General features: G+C 41.5%; 1 pseudogene across 1 annotated transcript in view; it reads left to right on the top strand.

The window, feature by feature from the left end:
* The window catches only part of LOC144828341 (uncharacterized), a 148,184-nt pseudogene that overhangs the window by 4,003 nt on the left and 130,047 nt on the right, over positions 1 to 14,134 (top strand). Inside the window, exons 2-3 of the transcript XR_013610426.1 lie at positions 8,171 to 8,270; positions 9,078 to 9,177. The product of XR_013610426.1 is annotated as an uncharacterized LOC144828341 (transcript). The remainder of the gene's footprint in view (positions 1 to 8,170; positions 8,271 to 9,077; positions 9,178 to 14,134) is intronic.

The following is a 14,134-nucleotide window of genomic DNA, read 5'->3' as shown; positions in this document are numbered from 1 at the left end:
AGGTCAAGTGGGTTGCAGTTAGGTACTAGACCTACAGGACTAGTATCATTTTTTGGATTTTTCGAGCCCTGCATGGATTATCTTTAGGGTTTTATTTTATGCCCATTGTTGAGAAAGGTTTATATATTTTTGTTCACATTTTGAACATTATTGAGGAATTGATTCATTTTTTTGCCTTGAAATTTAAGAAGCTGATCATAGTGCCCATTAGTGATCCATTGCAAAGTTAGTTTTAGGAGCTTCTCTGCTTAAAGCCATGAATGGCTGATAGGTTTAACGGAGTTGCACAGCCTAATGAGATTTCACTGATCAATGGTGCTATGAGAGCCCGAAAGCGCGAATGATGAAGGGGAATGGAACTGACTTGGACAAGAGGAGTGATGACAGTGTCATCTGACTTGAGAGAACGTAATTTAGAAATAAGGATTGTGCATAAAATATTTCCTGAAGGCTGATTTTGCATGAATTGACGGTGGCACCTGTGGGCTGAAACTGGTCTGTGTTGGGCTGAATTTGGGCTTGAACTTGGAGAGCATTGGGCTTGGGACGTGCTTCAAAATCTGGCAACACTGACCAACGGTCAAGAGCGGCAATGTGTCACAGGGGAACTGGGAGGAGGCTGCGACGTTCGTTGTCTCCCGCCTTTCATCACTGTCCTATTCCAAGATGGCGCCGGGAGAAGCTTTCAATGCCAGGATCCCCAAAAATATAAACTGCATGACGTTTTACTAAACTTTTTATCTTCAACCTCATCCAAGATGGCTCCTCGCTGTTTAATGCATGGTTTGAACCCTGGAGGTCTAGTCCTTGCCTTCAGTGTTGTCGTGACCCAGAAGCAGTTCTGTTTTCAGTCCTCCAAGCTCCATGCTGCTTCAAACATCTGGCTGGCTCCTGCAGCTGCACTAGGACTTAGGAGGGCTTTGTGCAGCAAAACAAAGGCAGCAGCTGCAGCCTGTAGGAGCTGCTGCACCCACAGCTTGTGCTCGAAAGGGTTTGTGTCTGTGCAGACTATGTGTTGGGCTTTAGGGTAAGTTTAAAGTGAAAGCATGAAGCGACCCTTTTACTTAACCTCATCGCTGCTAGAGAGTTTCCCCTGCTGTGCTGGACAGCAATAAAAACGGGTGTTGTCATGACGAGCTCAGCTCGTCAGGAGCACCTGAGAGGTATATGCCATGACGAGCTGAGCTCGTCATGAGCATGGAAGGGGTTAAAATGCTTGCTTGGTTATTTTGTAAGATTAGACAGATGTGGTTATTTTATAAGATTGGACAGATGTGACATTTTCTCTCTAAATTGCACAGTATGTGGAGTCCTGCATCGTGTTCATGCGTACTCATCACGCAGATATTTTACTTTTGGTTTGCATTGTACGGATGACGAGTGATAGTGCTGTACTGGAGTGTAAACGGTCTGGACCTGCAGGGCTTGGCTGTGTCTCAACAAAGTGTGGACATGTCAGATTGTAGTGAAGGCAGGGCCCTGCTTGCGCACATTGCTATGTTAGCATAGGCTTATTAGAAGTTTAAACACCATTTTACCTTTCTGCTGCTTTTGCACACACCACTGCATATAACTGTTGTTGTAAGTTGGGCTGCGTGAATTTCTGCACATGAGAATGGCTTGTTTTCAACGTCCCTAGACTTACATTGTGACCTTAGTCTGCACAGTGAGTGCTGAAGCCTCCAAGGTTATCATAAAAAATGTTAGCTGTTATTCGGGCTGATCGGCCAACGCTTAGACACAACATAGACGCAGCTGCAGCCAACTGAAATTCTGGCGCCTTTAATATTGCACTGCATGCATGATTTTGGCACTTGGAGAAAATCTGTTTCCAGCGATAGAGAGCTTTTGCAGATCCTGATGTGATTCATCTCTACTGATCTTGGAGGTGTGTGGTTCCCCATTCAAGCCTAAGAGACCTTCTATATTACATAAAACATAGTTCCTAGCTAGGGAGGGTGGTATATAAGGCACTATAGGACCTGTTTCTACTATCATTATAATCTGATTTCTCTCTTTGTGTGTTATGGAACTGTAACAATGCTGATCGTATTATTTCTAATCATATGCCTGCTTGTGTTAGCAAAAATACTGCATCTTGGAGCACGTCGTTAAAATAAACATTTTAAACTTTCCCGTGTCTCTATTTACTCACGTTGTGGACTGGTATGAGAATAACAAACAAAAGAGTGTTCTTGATTCCCACAATTCCTGAGAGTAACCTAAGTCGCATGTTCTGGGTACCTTTGCTATAGGACGAAGAGCTAATGAGGCACTGATGCTAGTCGTTTAGGGGTTCTAGGTGCTGAGGTGAGTTTTTTTGGTCGACCACAATTCACTGAGGTCCTGGGTCTCTGTGCACAGTTCTGTGTATGAGCAGAATCCCTGCAACATGGCGCACCTAACGATGTGCAAAGTAAAAGGGCCCCCTGATACTGATGAGAAGTCCACCTAGTCAGGGAAAGCACATTAGTGTAAATATTTTAGGGATACTTCAAATCATAAATCTCTCAGACCATTATAAGGAGCCCCTCAGATATCGGGTGGCTGCGGCACGAAGATTAGAGCTGCCATCATTTCGTATAATCACTGATACCATTTTTAATCATTCGAAGGATCTGCAGCTCGTCCGCCTTGACGCATATTGATTATTTAGCAGGGCATCTCTTCCTGCCTATTAATAAGAACTGTTATCTTTTTAAACTCCGTTCACGATAGAGGTGGCCATGTGTTCTAGTCTTTTACAAGTCTACTAGTGTATCCCATGTGAGAAGTATCTTCTTTTCATGAAATACGTCTGGAGTGTCTAAATAGACATACCGGATGAATATGAAACAGCTTCTGTTGGAATGTACTGACTTATTCATCTTCTAGTCAGAGACACCTATCCATTTTTGCTTGAGCACAACATTCTGAGGTGGGACTACTGATGAAGACAGGTTTCTGTCGAAACGCGTGTAGTCATTGAGTCACTTTGGAAACCACCCAAAAGAGTTGATCATTCATTAATGTGCTGTTGTTGTTTCCTGTCACTATATTCCCTATAAATTTCATCCGTTTTTGACAGAATAATCATATATATATATCAATATGATTATGTATATGTAGCATGGTTGTGAGTCTAAATGAATGTGGTCAGAATGTTGTGTATTTGCTAGTCTCTTTATTAATTCCTTGTTTGTTAACATGTTTTATATCCATCTATATATATATATATATATATATATATATATATATATATATATATATATATATATATATATATATATAAAGATAAAAATATCTAAAAATAAACTTTTTTCATATTTATCTAAATCTATAGTGTCACTATTGTCTTTCTCCTTATAATGGTCTGAGCGATTTATGATTTGAAGTAGCCCTAGAATATTTACACTAATGCACAACGATGTGGTCTTACTTTGAGACTCTCGAGTAGTGCTTAAATCAGTCCGTTGTATTCCCAAAGGGCGAGTCAGTATGGGCACTCAAAAAACCAAGACCGAAGAGACCTGGCCCTGCCGGTGACGGGCGCAGACGGGCCCGCTCTTGCTGCTGGAGTTCGCGCCCAGTTTTCAAGCGCCTCCAGGGGCATCAAGATCTTCATCTGTGACTTGTCAGCGTTCAAGTAAGCTTATATTTGTTTTTAAGCTAGCACTTAGGGATGGCGGCTATTTTGAAATCAGTCGATGGGAAGATGGTCACTGCAAAAATTCTTGCACACTTGACTGTTTTCTTCTTCGGGCTGCCAAAGCTGGCTAGTATTATTACTGATCCAATGACTATGGCTGTAACTCAATTGAGCAACATCGAATGCAATAACTCTCCTGTGTTAAGAACTCCAGACATTGCACTTATCACCCACAACCCCTGTTTACCATCACCAGCTCCTTCTGTGTGTGAAGTAGCTGCAAAAAGGGAAAAAAAGTTAAACACCCAGACTCTCCACGCTGTGCACGGACTAGATCCAATAAAAAGGCCCAGGATATAACTACAGAAGTTATTACTGTTGTATTAGAAAGCCAATCCCATACTACAGGCCCAACTGGCCCAAATATAATTTTAAATCAAGATCAAGTTGTATTTGGTGTGGCATTAACTGCCCGTTTAGAAGAAATTATAGCCAAAAATCTTCTTCCCATACTTACCAGACTTGAGAAATTGGAGTCAACAGTGGCATTACTTTATAATCTAGTATCGGACTACTTCTTAGGGGCAGGGGCATTAATGAAAGAGAGGGGTGAAGAAACATGCGAGGGGGTAGATGGAGGTAGGGACCTCTAGGGGGGCTTGAATACGGGGACTTTGACATCGGGTGCAGATCAACCCTCTTGTGCAGCAGGCAAAGGCCAACGAAGAAGTGCTACTAGTGCCACTAGAGTAGAGCAACAGAAACAAGTAGGACCCATGCATATTGATCATATAAACTATGCAGTTAATCTAAGTCTGCCTCCTGGAATCGCAAGTTCAAGAATACCACATGCAACTTCTGTGGGGAGTTGGCAGATTGCAATACCACAATGACTGTCACAACACAATCAAACATGCGGCCCAAAAACAATTCACTTAGCCGAGATGATAGGGTGACAGTGCACCTTCCATCGGAGTGTTGCCCTTGTGTGGCAATTCCCACTAGTGTTCCCCCTCTGCAGGATGGTCAAAAGGAATCCCAGACTGAGTTGAAAAACAAAGTTTGTTTTTGTTATTGGCTAACACAGAATACCAATTTCTCTAACATCTATTATCGGGACATTCTGTTCCTAAGGCGGGTAGGTTGGGTTGGTCTGTTGGCAAAGTCCCTCGATGGAGACTGTATTGTTATAAATTGCAGATCTCCATCTTTGGCAGGGCATCTGGTTGGTAGGGGGACACAATCAGTAATCCAGAGGCTGGGTCTGGGGATTAAATATTCTACCACTTGGGTTCTTTTACAGACATCTTGACTACAGAGGAGCGGGTATCCTAGCTAACAGGCCTACCACACAGATGACTGCTACACATAGGGAGGCTCCCTCTCTGGAACTTAGCAATAGATAGCAAGCATTGTCTGATTTATATTCCAAAGATTGACCACTAATAGCATTGATTACATCATCAATAATTTCCGAGGAGCCACATGCTACGCTGTTGGAGGTAATCTCAGAAAATCCTAGTAATAATATTGCTTCATCAGGGGACCCAATCAGAAAGAATAGACATCACCAACAACAAACTGAATCCAAGGAACAAATTAAAAGGGGTCAAGCACAGGAACTCTTATTTAATTCTCCAGATATGAAAATCCTATTATGGAATGTGTCAGGTATAAAAACAAAGCTAATTGATCCTGACTGGTGCAATCTAGTAGATGACTTCCACATATGCCTACTGCAGGAGACTTGTATTGTAGTGCAAGTGCACAGCGTGGGGTTTACAACATATAGCATCCAAGCTAAGCAGTCAACAGTTGGTCGCCCTGCCGGCGGCCTTTTGATATGGGTCAAAAATACATTGGCATGTAAAATCAAGATGTTAAACATTTGCTCAGATGAAATACTTGGGCTTCAACTGTGCTCGCTGAAAGGGAACACTCAAATTAGGTTATTTAATATATAAAACCGCTTTGGTAGTGCCCACAAGCTTTCCGAGACTAAACCAACGCTTACCAATTAACTTGACAACCTCAAGGGGAACCACCGACTGATAGTTGCAGGTGATTGTAATACTAATCACAAAGAATCTGCGGGTCTAAACCAAAGAAGTGTTTTAAAGTTAAGACCAACCAACACAAATGCACAAAACAGGATGTAATCTCAAATGGAAAGAATCTCATTTAAGAATAGATTCCCATCAGTCACCAAAGTGATATGCTTCATCATTTGGGAATCTTTTCTCAGCTGCATGTTGGTGCAACCAAGGAGCTAGACCTCCTTGCTGTAGTCAAGGGGGGGCTCACAGATGTAAAAATAGATCTGTAGTAAATGTAAATACATTTTACCGCGCAGGTCTGTAAATATATCTTGGACACTCTTTTTCTACCTGGTATTATATGGTGATTTTAATACAACATATGAACCTGTTGACTACATACAGGACCTACTAGCAGAAGGAGATGAAGCAAGAGGGATCGCAAAGCTCCAGATACCACCAGTCAAGAAGCGTATCAGGGTTGGAGAACAGATTCTTTCATTTACTATTGGCTATGGGGTACGAGCCTGCTATGGCAGGACATGCTGTGATAAAGAAGCACATCATACCTTCAAGTGGGGTGGCAGAAAAAGCAGAATTGATTATATTATTGTTGATCTCCAATTATGGGCAAATGATATGGTCATTCTAAAGCGGGAAGACAGCGACCATAACACTTTGGTACTTACACTGTCTGGCTTATCACTATTACATGGTCAGCCACAGTACAAGAGCACCCCAGTTATTACTAGTAATAATGATAAAAGGGTCAAATGGCCAATGATACTCGCCGATCAAACGGCTCTGCCAAAAATGTATTCAGAAGAAGAGCAGGTCCTCCCTAGCGTGAGTAATACTGATAATCGCAAAGATGACATATTCTTACAATTAAAAATGCCACACTCAAGGGCGCGCGACGCGGCAAACAAGATGGCCGCTCCCCCCTGAGCTCCGCGATTTCGGCGGCGCTTTGTACACGAAGGGACCGCTTCTGGGCTGCGTTTCTTGCCGAAAACGGCTGATTTGACCGTCGGAACTGCCCCTCCACAACTGGGTATGTTTCTGTACGCCTACTTCGTTTTTTGAGGCCAGAATTTGCACGAATGCTTTCTCCTCGGAAACGGCCGCCATTTTGTTTTTTTTCTCATCTTTTTTTTGGTGATTTTTTTCTCCAATTATTCTATTTTTCTACCTGCTGATGCTTCTTGTCTCCTGGCTTTGCTTCTTCAAATTTGCAGTGCTTCCATGATTATTTGACATCTAATATGTTGTTTTGAGACCTTTTTGCTTATCCTCGGCTTGCTGGACCTCCGCTTCAGTTTTTTCTCTCCTAAACTTTTGACTTGTCTGTGCGCAGTTGCTTTTCTGCTTCCTCCGCACGCATCATTTCTTCATTTTTGCGCTCTGTTGATATCCAGTTTGACTCTCCTTGACGGTGGTCTCCATTTTTCACAGTCTGTTATTTTCTGCAGAAAACTTTGCAGCCTTTCACCATATTCCGTCGCTCCTTCTTTACCTCAAGCTGTTCCTCTCTCAGGCCTTTACATCATGGAGCACGGATATGCCTCTAAGGCCTCTAATGTGGCTACCACTACACGCAAAGACTCTGTTCCTGTGGGCAAACGCCTCAAGAAGGACCCACCATCTCCCTCCAAATCTCCTCTTCCTGTTACCCTTGAGGATTTGATGGAGGAACTCAAATTAATCCGCCCTTTTATAGCGGACACCACTGCTACATTGCAAAGGCTGGGCGATAAGTGGTCCAACCTTGATAAACGTGTCACCGAAGTTGAACAGAAAATCAGTGACGCACAAGATGTTGTTGCCAAGGTGGATACCCTCACCAAAGAGATCCAAGTCCTCAAGAAGACCTCTGAGGATTTGGAAAATCGTAATAGACGCAACAACCTTCGTATTTATGGTGTTCCGGAAAATTCTGAAGGGTCGGACATCATTTTATTCCTGAAGACACAAGTTTTACCGATACTTGGCCTGCCGAAACATGTGGATGCCAATATTCAACGAGCTCACCGTCTGGGTCCCAAACAATCTTCCACTTCATCGAAACCTCGTGGTATCATCGCCTATTTTCTCCTCTACTCCGACCTTATGACTATACTTCACTCAGCTAAACAACACAAGCAACTGATATGGTCCGGCCATAAACCTTTTTTCTCTCAGGATGTCTCCAAACAGACAGCGGCGCGTCGTAAGGAATTCCTGGATCTGCGGCCTACACTTCGATCCATGAACGCCAGATACGGCTTGATTCATCCTTGTTTTTTCAAAGTTACATACAAGGAACGGTCCTACAGTTTCGAAGACCCGGCTGACCTCCGCAAATTCATCCACTCCCACAAAGAGGACTCCATGGAACAAAGCAGCTCCTAATTTTTTTTTTTCTTCTCTTTTATTGTTTCCTTTCTGTGTTTCTTTTATTGTCTATTATGGCTTGTTGTTTCTCCTCACATCACCTAATTTTGTTTTGTTCTCCTTTATTTCTTAGGTGCGTTTCCTGATGTTTCGAAAGTCCTCCTCTGCATTGTTTTGTTTTATCGTACGTCTCCGTCATCCCAGTATGCTGTTTTTTCCTGCATATCTGTTTGGTAAGTCTCCTTCATTTGTTCTTATGTCGTTCTCAGTCCCAGGTTCTCCGTCCATTTTTTCCTCTCTCCTTTGGTTCTTTCTCTTTCATTCCTTGGACTGTGTTTTCGACTTCTTACCTTCTTTTCGGTCGTCTTTTATTGCTGCTCCCGCTCTCACCTCATTGTTTTTCTCTGTTACATGTTCTGTATGGCTAGAACCACCTTGGTTCTTTTTGCCGTCCTTCTTTTCGCTGTCTTCTTTTGGGTTGCTTTTGGCTCCCTCTTTCCTCCTTCTTGCTTCACTTTCTTCTCCTTCCCTTTTCTTTTTTTACCCTGTTCGGCTTTTTCAACTTTATCCACCTTACTTTGCTCCTTTCCTCCTTTCTTTTGGCACTGTGATGTTAGTCATTCCTTCACTTTCTCCTCCATTTTTATCTCTTCACTTCTTCTCATCCCACCTTCCTATGATGGCTTCGCTGCCTTTTTCCTTTTGCTCTCTCTACTTGGGCTCCTCTACTATTTCGGCGCGTCGTAAGGAATTCCTGGATCTGCGGCCTACACTTCGATCCATGAACGCCAGATACGGCTTGATTCATCCTTGTTTTTTCAAAGTTACATACAAGGAACGGTCCTACAGTTTCGAAGACCCGGCTGACCTCCGCAAATTCATCCACTCCCACAAAGAGGACTCCATGGAACAAAGCAGCGCCTAATTTTTTTTTTTCTTCTCTTTTATTGTTTCCTTTCTGTGTTTCTTTTATTGTCTATTATGGCTTGTTGTTTCTCCTCACATCACCTCATTTTTTTTTGTTCTCCTTTATTTCTTAGGTGCGTTTCCTGATGTTTCGAAAGTCCTCCTCTGCATTGTTTTGTTTTATCGTACGTCTCCGTCATCCCAGTATGCTGTTTTTTCCTGCATATCTGTTTGGTAAGTCTCCTTCATTTGTTCTTATGTCGTTCTCAGTCCCAGGTTCTCCGTGCATTTTTTCCTCTCTCCTTTGGTTCTTTCTCTTTCATTCCTTGGACTGTGTTTTCGACTTCTTACCTTCTTTTCGGTCGTCTTTTATTGCTGCTCCCGCTCTCACCTCATTGTTTTTCTCTGTTACATGTTCTGTATGGCTAGAACCACCTTGGTTCTTTTTGCCGTCCTTCTTTTCGCTGTCTTCTTTTGGGTTGCTTTTGGCTCCCTCTTTCCTCCTTCTTGCTTCACTTTCTTCTCCTTCCCTTTCCTTTTTTTACCCTGTTCGGCTTTTTCAACTTTATCCACCTTACTTTGCTCCTTTCCTCCTTTCTTTTGGCACTGTGATGTTAGTCATTCCTTCACTTTCTCCTCCATTTTTATCTCTTCACTTCTTCTCATCCCACCTTCCTATGATGGCTTCGCTGCCTTTTTCCTTTTGCTCTCTCTACTTGGGCTCCTCTACTATTTCCATCGTTCTTCTTTTTACTTCATCATTTCCATCTCTCCTTGCCATTTTCTCTATATATTCTCTCTTTTTACTTTCCTTTAATCTCCTCATATGAAAAGTTTCCGACTCATTTCCTGGAATGTTAAGGGTCTTCGTAACCCTATCAAGAAACAACGTGTCTTATCTCATCTTGCTCGTTTAAAATGTCAAATTGCCTTTTTACAAGAAACACATCTTTCTACTCAAGAGTTATCGATGTTACGTAGACAATGGGTTGGGGATGTTTTTTGCTCTCCTGCTATTAATCACAAAAATGGTGTTGTTATTTTATTTCATAAAGCTTTGTCTGTTCAAATTTTAAATGAAACTATTGACACTAATGGCAGGTGGCTGCTCCTTGATTGCATTGTTAATGATGTTCATCTCTCTCTCTGTAATGTCTATGGTCCGAATGGCATTGATTCTTCCTTTTGAAATGATTTCTCCTCCCTTCTCTCTTCTAATGCTAATGAGGATTTGATTGTTGGGGGAGATTGTAATCAATTGATGGACCCTTTTTTGGACGGCAAATCACAAGCTCGCTACATTCCCAACAAAATGCAAAAGTCCTTTCACAAAGCCATCTCCTCCAGAGGCCTTATAGATTCATGGAGGTTGTCCCACCCTGACTCTCTGGACTTTTCCTTTTTTTCTCATGTTCAAAATTCCCTCTCCCGTATTGATTATATTTTTCTCTCCCACCATGCTTTCCAATTTATGACCAACTCAGAATTAGGCTCTATCCTCATCTCAGATCATGCCCCAGTTATTTTAGATATGGATTACCCCTCTCCCACGCCTCAGGCCCGCAGATGGCGCTTTAACAACTCCCTTTTACTTGATCCCACTTTCATTTAACACTTCACTCATTTCATGGATGACTTTTTCACTACTAACTCACATACCACCTCTAACTTTCATTTTCTTTGGGATGCTTTCAAGGCCACTACTCGGGGTTGTATTATTGACTTTATTTCACGTAAAAAAAAGAAAACGCTATCCCAAGCTTCCTCCTATCTAAAACGCATTAAAGAACTAGAACATCTTTACTACACTTCCAACTCTCCTGACTCTCTGTCCTCTCTCATTTCCGCTAAACTGCAATTTAATAAACATTCCTAGGAATCGGCCTCCAATCAGCTTCTTCAATTTAATGCGAAGATATATGGTGGTCGTAATAAAGCTGGTAGGGCTCTGGCAAATTATCTCAAAATTAAAAAACAGAAATCGAAAATAGTCTCGATTAAGGATTCACAAGGCTCGCTCCAGTCTTCTGACGCCAAAATTCTGGATTGCTTTGTTCAATTTTACTCTTCTCTTTATACTCCTGAGTCTTCCCCCTCTGCAGAGCAATTAGACTCTTTCTTTAATTCTGTCCCTAAATCTCCCAATCCTTTGTTGGATTTCTCTTCTCTTGATGCCCCGATTTCGGAAAAGGAAATTCTTGCTGCTCTCTCTCTTCTCCCCAAAGATAAGACACCAGGCCCTGATGGCTTTACTGTTCGTTTCTTTCTCCAATTTAAATCTATCTTGATTCCTCATTTTCTTCAGTTAATTAACCATTTTCTCTCCTCTGGTGAATCTAAAGGTTCTTTCTCGCAGGCTATGCTAGTCCTTCTCCCCAAGAAAGATAAGGACCCTTCCCTATGTAAAAATTACCGACCCATCTCCCTCATTAATACTGATTGTAAATTGTATGCGAAAATTCTGGCTTTACGGATTGGTTCCATTGTCCCCGATTTGGTTAACATTCATCAATCCGGCTTTGTTAAGGGAAGATCCATTACAGGCAATTCTAGAACCCTTCTTAATATCATTCATCTTTCTGCTAAAATGGATAGTCCCTTGGCTGCCATTACTCTAGACGCCGAGAAGGCATTTGACCGTGTCAACTGGGATTTTATGTTTGGCGCCCTTCGCTGGCACGGTTTCAGTCCCACTTTTCTTAAATTTGTTCAGTTGCTTTATTCTGCTCCTTCCACTTCTATATGGATTAATGGTATGCAATCTGATTATTTTCCCCTTCATAGAGGAACCAGACAAGGCTGTCCACTTTCCCCCCTTCTCTTATTCTGGCACTCGAACCTTTCCTTGAGAAAATTCGACAATCCCCTTCCTATTCTGGCTTTCTTTATAAAGATGTTGAGATTAAGTTTACTGCTTATGCAGACGATATTTTGCTTTACATTTCTAACCCTGTTGTTGCCCTTCCCGCTTTCTTTTCTTTATTACATGATTATTCCTCTGTTTCTGGATATAAACTAAATATTGATAAAACTGAAGTCCTTCCCCTCAATACATTTTGTCTTCCTCACATGTTTCAGGGTTCTGGTTTCCAATGGAACTCTGGTTCTATCAAATGTCTTGGTGTTTTATATGCTAACACTATTAGAGAAACTATCAAAATGAATCACTCCGATATCCTTAAAAAGCTCTCTTCTCTTATAGAACGTTGGTCCCCTCTTTTTCTTTCCTGGTGGGGCCGTCTCTCTACTATTAAAATGATGCTCCTTCCTATTGTGAACTTCTGTCTCTCCATGCTTCCTATCTCCCCCATTTCTTTTTTAAGTCTATCAATAGTCTTTTTTGCAAATTCCTGTGGAATAAGCCTAAGGCTAGAGTCTCTCTCCTCCGTCTTCAACAACCTAAACATCTTGGTGGTGTTAACTTCCCCAATATCTCACGCTTTCATTCTGCTTTTACTCTCAAGCAAATTTGGCCTCTTCTTCTTGAAACCTCGTCTCCTCCTACTACGGCTTGGAGCTCTCTGGAGTTGGCTCAACTTCACCCCTTCTCCTTCCTTATTGCCTCCAATCTCACTCAACCACCTCCTAAGCTACTTTCTCCTATTTTTAAACACTCCAAAGCTTTAACCCTTGCCCTTTTTCGATCATTCGCTGTACCATCTACTCTTCATATGAATACCCCACTTTGGTATAATAAATCTCTTAAATTAGGCAACGTGCGCTCTTTTGGAAGGAATGGATTGACAAAGGAATTCTCACTTACCAACATCTTATTTCTGACAATTCCTTATTACCCTTTCCAGCACTTCGTGATTCCTTCGGTATCTCTAACAAATACTGCACACACTTTCATGAACTTCTGCCCAAACTATCCACTATTATCCTACACAATACTCCTTCATCCTCTTTGCCTCTCCACCTAACTTTCAGGTTCCCCTTAAGGCCTCTGCTATTTATAAATTACTTTCTCCCTCACTTACTGATAAGCCTAAAACTAATCTTGAACTTACCTGGGAATCGGACCTCAATCACACTTTGCCCTCACTTACCTGGGATTCTCTTTGGTCCAAACTTCATTCCACCTCTCGTTCCGCTAGTACCACACAAACCCTTTATTTTTTTTATAATAGATTATTTTACACTCCCTGTGATTTGTTTAAATTTAAATTGTTAGACATTAAGAAGTGTTGGTCCTGTTCATGTACTCCTGGTGACTTTGTTCACATGTTTTTTCTTTGTCCTAAGGTCCAACTTATGTGGTCCCACATTTGGTCTACTCTTAATAAGATTTTATCTACTAATGTTCCCTTTGTTATTTCTTCTGTATTCCTGGGTGGTTTGGCCCCAGTTTGGGATGTCCCACTCCATACTCGTAAATTTATTGATCTTTGCATTGCTATCGCTTTTCAAATTATAACAACTAATTGGAAAGACACTACAAACGTGGTTTACAACGCTTGGTGGAATTTGCTCTGCCATCATCATAGACTAGATCGTGCATGTGCTTCTTCTATTCCATTGTTGATAAAACGTGATTTACTTTGGTCCCCTTTAACAGACTTTTTATCTAAAAGTGCCTCTTGATCACATGTTATTGTTATATTTGGTATTACGGTTATTATTATCACTGTGAACTTCTCTGTATTTCATACCTCTTTATTTCTCTTACCATAAATTTTTCTATTGCTGTTCCTCTTCCATCCCCCTTTTTTTCCCCTTTCTTCCCTCTTTCTTTCTCTCTTCCTTCCCCACAAAATGAAAAGTTATAAAAGCATTTTCTCTTTGTATAGCGCTCTCCCCTTTTGGGGCCTTTCTTGTTTATTGGCACACTATTCTCCACAATTATTTTGACTCCTATTGCTCTTTATTTGTGCTATTGTACTGATGTTTTACATTGTTTTCTTCAACTCAATAAAGCTTTTCAAACTCAAAAAAAAAATGCCACACTCAGACCCTTCTTTCATAGACCGTGTAGTAAAGCCCAACCAGCTCGGAGAATTGCCCCATGGTTTAACGAGGCTTGTAAAACAGCAAGGGATGATCTATTCACGGAAGTGAAGTTAAGACTCCAATTAGACATTTGTGATTATAGGAAGCTCTATAAAATTGCTCAAAACAAGGCCAAAAGAGACTGGGAATCTGAAAATTGGCGAATGCTTGTGGAGGCATCAAGACAGAAGAGTAGCCAATT

Source organism: Lissotriton helveticus, chromosome 4_1 (genome assembly GCF_964261635.1).
Source record: "Lissotriton helveticus chromosome 4_1, aLisHel1.1, whole genome shotgun sequence".
NCBI lineage: Eukaryota > Metazoa > Chordata > Amphibia > Caudata > Salamandridae > Lissotriton > Lissotriton helveticus.
Note: the sequence above shows the minus strand (reverse complement) of the source record. Positions and strands in the feature narration are given on the sequence as shown.